Source organism: Oratosquilla oratoria, chromosome 9 (genome assembly GCF_046742065.1).
Source record: "Oratosquilla oratoria isolate Oo_2021 chromosome 9, ASM4674206v1, whole genome shotgun sequence".
NCBI classification, from domain to species: domain Eukaryota; kingdom Metazoa; phylum Arthropoda; class Malacostraca; order Stomatopoda; family Squillidae; genus Oratosquilla; species Oratosquilla oratoria.
Genome location: NC_134785.1, coordinates 6,350,995 through 6,355,777, shown reverse-complemented (window position 1 = coordinate 6,355,777; position 4,783 = coordinate 6,350,995). Strand labels below are relative to the sequence as shown.

The 4,783-nt window shown below is 34.1% G+C and overlaps 1 protein-coding gene across 1 annotated transcript in view; it reads right to left on the bottom strand.

The window, feature by feature from the left end:
• Nucleotides 1-3,574: 3,574 nt before the first annotated feature.
• The window catches only part of Pis (phosphatidylinositol synthase), a 73,474-nt gene continuing 72,265 nt past the window's right edge, over nt 3,575-4,783 (bottom strand). The window contains exon 9 of the transcript XR_012966687.1: nt 3,575-3,925. The gene's annotated coding sequence lies outside the window, so the exon portion shown is untranslated. The remainder of the gene's footprint in view (nt 3,926-4,783) is intronic.

The window sequence follows — 4,783 nt, the reverse complement described above, 5'->3', positions numbered from 1 at the left end:
ATATAACACACATTAACCAACACTGGTTAAAAGAACCAAGTTAAGAATCAAGTTGATGTTTCTCGTCTTTATCCAAATTTAGGATATTTGGAATGAACTACTAATTTAATTTCATTTAACCTAACCTAACCTAACCTAACCTAACCTAACCTAACCTAACGTAAGGTAATCTAATCCAAACTAACTTAATACTTCCATAGAGTGGAGTTTCTAGTTTGCTAAGTCAGTCTTGAATTGGGTAACTTTGGACGAGGAGGCAATTGCTTTTAATGAATAGAAAGAAACAAAGACTTTTCTAGGATACTTTACTAGATGGAACTATGATAGTACCTTAAACATATATGGAGATGTCCCTACTGGGTCATGATTCGATTTAACGTGAACCATGCCTTTGGTCCAACAAGCTGGGGGCAGGGTTCGAACCACCGACACCTCAACCTCCGCCGCCAGTAGCGACGCTCTACACTACTCGAATAGGAGAGAAAGAGAGAGAAAAAAAATATATACAGTATATCACCAAACGAAAAAGAGAAAAAAGGGGGATTTTGGAAAAGAGAGCAACCTCAATATATTTCTTATTTTTCAGCAAACCATCAGGAGGGAAACAGACAATGTACAAACCAACAGGATATCCATTTTTCATCATCATGACAATAAACAGACAAACGGAAACACACCACGAAAAAGCTTCTGTTTGATGAACACCAAAACGCGACATAAAAGAATAAAGAAAAAATATTCAATTCGTAAAAAGAAGAAAATAGAAAAAGAAGAAGAAGAAGAAGACGAAGAAGAAGAAAAAGAAAGAAGAAGAAGAAGAAGAAGAAGAAGAAGAAGAAGAAGAAGAAGAAGAAGAAGAAGAAGAAGAAGAAGAAGAAGAAGAAGAAGAAGAAGAAGAAGAAGAAGAATGAGGAGAAGGAGAACGAGAAGAAGAAGAGGAAGAAGAAGAAGAAGAAGGAGTAGAAGAAAGAGAAAATGAAGAAAAAGAAGAAGAAGAAGAGGAAAAGGAGGAAGAAGGAAAAGAAAGATGAGGAGGAGGAGAACGAGAATGAGAAGAAGAGAAAGAAGAAGAGGGGGGAGGAGAAGAAAGAGAATATGAAAAAGAAAAAGAAGACGAAGAAGAAGAAAATGAATAAGAAGAAGAAGAAAAAGAAAAAGGAAGGATGAGGAGAAGGAGAACGAGAAGAAGAAAAGGAGGAAGAAGAAGGAGTAGAAGAAAGAGAAAACAAAAAAGAAGAAGAAGAGGAAGAGGAGAAAGAAGAAAAAGAAGGATAAGGAGGAGGAGAAGGAGAACGAGAAGAAGAAGGAGGAGGAGAGGAAAGAGAAAATGAAGAAGAAGAAGAAGAGGAGGAGGAGGAAGAAGAAGAAAAAGATGGATGAGGAGAAGGAGAACGAAAAGAAGAAGAGGAAGAAGAAGAAGGAGTAGAAGAAAGAGAAAATGAAAAAGAAGAAGAAGAAGAAGAAGAAGAGGAGGAGGAGGAAGAAAAAAAGAAGGATAAGGAGGAGGAGAAGGAGAACGAGAAGAAGAGGAAGAAGAAGAAGGAGGAGAAGGAGAAAATGAAGAAGAAGAAGAAGACGAGGAGGAGGAGGAGGAAGAACAAGGAGTAGAAGAAAGAGAAAATGAAAAAGAAGACGAAGAAGAAGAGGAGGAAGAAGAAATAGGAGGAGGAGGGGGAGGAAAAGGAGAACGAGAAGAAGAAGAAGAACGAGAGGAAGAAGAAGAAAAAGAAGAATAACGAGAAGAAGAAGAAGAACAGGAAGAAGAAGAACGAGAAGAAGAAGAAGAAGAAGAAGAAGGAGTAGGAGGAGGAGGAGGAGAAGAAGGAGAAAATGAAAAAGAAGAAAAAGAAGAAAAAGAAGAGGAGGAAGAAGAAGAGGGACAACGAGAAGATAAAAAAGAAAGAAAAAGAAGAAGAGAGAGTAGTAGAAGGAAAAAATGAAAAAGAAGAAAAAGAAGAAAAAGAAGAGGAAGAAGAAGAAGAGGGAAAACGAGAAGATAAAAAAGAAAGAAAAAGAAGAAGAGAGAGTATTAGTAGAAGTAGAGGAAGTAGAAGACGAAGAACAAGAAGAAGAGGAAGGTGAAAAAAATAAAACTCAGGGCCAAGGGACTGTCTGTAAACACCAGAAAAACTCTGTTGTCCCTGGGTCGAAGACTCCTTGGGCGCCATGGCCCGCCCTCTTTGGCACTCCTTGGTGGCACTGTTTACTCTCACCACTTGGGCCACACCTGCACAAACCCATTGGGTCCCCGTGTGTTTCCAAACCTTATGATTTTTGCTCAAATTTAGCGGAGTTTTATTTTAGAACAAAATTTTCTGTCACAATATTAAGATAGATAAATAAATGAAATATATTCTGATTGGATAAAGGTGTTATACATTGTATAACACCTTTATCCAATCAGCAATTATATATATATATATATATATATATATATATATATATATATATGTATACATATATATATATGTATATATATATATATATATATATATATATATTTTTTTTTTTTTTTTTTTTTTTTTTTAGGTCAAAGAGGAAACCATAACACGAGGAGAATAACTTTGAGTTTTATTACCGACATGTCGACACTCTGGTCTTTTTCAAGTTACTACATCATTCTAGAGGATAGATACACACTTAACTATATTTTACGTGTGTTGTTTCCTCCTCTTTCTTTTCGTCTCCTCCAATCGTTGATTGCCAGTGATGTCGCTGGGAGAGACCATGTGATAAATGCTCCTCGGTTGTTATTAGAATTACTTTTACGAATTTCGGCAGCTTCTATAACTTTTCTCTTTATCTTGTTGAGCCCTTGGTGTAATATTTCTATGTTTTTCCAATTTGGTAGATGTCCTGTTTTGTCTATGTGTGTTACAAGTGAGTTGCTAGTTCTGTGTGATCTAACGTCGTTTATATATTGTTGTGTCCATTTTGTGATTCCTAGTCCACTCTATAGTATGATTGATCACACCTTGTACAGAGGATTTTGTACACAATGCTATTTTCATTTTTTTAATGTTTTTTTGTTTATTTTTCCTATTCTTTGTCCTCAGTTTGTAATTATTTTAATATCTTTTGTTCTATATATTTTCTTAATTTTGTGACTGCTGTAGAGTTTGGGATTACTAATATATTATTCTTATTATCATTACTTTTATTATAATTTTTATTTATTCATTTTATTTATTTATTTTATTTATTTTATTTTATTTATTTATTTATTTATTTTTTTTTTTTTTTGCTTCCTGTTGCCCTTTCCATTATTTCTTGTGCTTTCGTTTTTGACTGTATAATTAATTTGTTAGGATATTTTAATTTTTTAAATATTGAAACTATGTGTCTTATTTCGTCTTCTATATATTCTACGCGTAGGAAGAATCCAATGATTATACCTGATTTAATAACACTTGTAAACACAATTTTTCTGGGATGAAGTTTTCGACCAAATTCTAGTTAATGTTTGTGTGCTGAAACCAAATATGGAATCAGTTTTTGTCCATCACATCAGGTTTTCAAGATATATTATATATCTACTTGAATTGGCAATTTGGCAACTTTGTGGTTATAGTGAAAGAATTAGATGCAAAGATGTACAAAATATTTATTGTTTATGATTAAGTTACAGCTACATGAACTTCCTTTTTTCGACATTCTGTCATGCACAACATCTGGAACATCCCTCTTCAAGCTCCAACAGTAGTCGGCCATCATATTGCAGTCCCATCTGCCTTGGTAGCGTTCTTCCATAATTTTAATGTCTTGATGAAAGCGTTCACCTTGTTCTTCACTGACATCACCCAGGTTCTCGGGAAAATTACTCAAATGACTGTGTAAGTAGTGCAACTTGATGCTCATTTTACATCCAAGTGATTGAAAACTCAGAAGCAGTTCCTCCACAATCTCTTTATAGTTGTCAGCTTTCCTGTTTCCAAGGAAATTCTTTATTACATCAGAGAAAGCATTCCAAGCCTCAAATTCATTCATTGTTGTAACAAAGGTGACATCTCTGAGTAGTATTCTTATGTCTAAAGATTGTAAGCACCCTTTTTGTTGTTCTAATGTGAACTTGATCTTTTCGTATTCATTATTTAGTAATCAGACTTTGTTTTCGATGTTTGTGGTTTTGGGTATTATGATTAATATGACGTCTATCAAACAAAATAACAGACTAAATTGAAATAGCATTGTGTACAAAATACCCTGTACATGGTGTGATCATACTATAGAAAGAGTGGACAAGGAATCACAAAACGGACACAACAACACAAAAACGACGTTAGATCACACAGAACCAGCAACTCACTTGTAACACACATAGACAAAACAGGACACCTACCAAATTGGAAAAACATAGAAATATTACACCAAGGACTCAACAAGAAAATGAGAAAAGTTATAGAAGCTGCAGAAATTAGTAAAAATAATTCTAATAACAACCGAGGAGACGAGAAAGAAGGAGGAGACGAGAAAGAAGGAGGAGCAAACAACACACGTAAAATATATCTGTATATCTATCCTCTAGAACAGCGTTTCTCAACCATTTTACCCTTTCGTAACCTTTAAAATAAATTGCATGTCTCAAGGAACCCCTGCGCAATAAAAAAAAAAAAAAAAAAACACATATACCACATCTTTCTCATTTTATTTTCATCGTAATAATAGATTAGATAGGATGATGTCTATATTACATTATTACAATAACCAAGAATATGTCGTGCGTGTTTAATTATATAACGTATATGAAATTAGATAAAAAATCAAAAGTGCATTAGCTTATCTA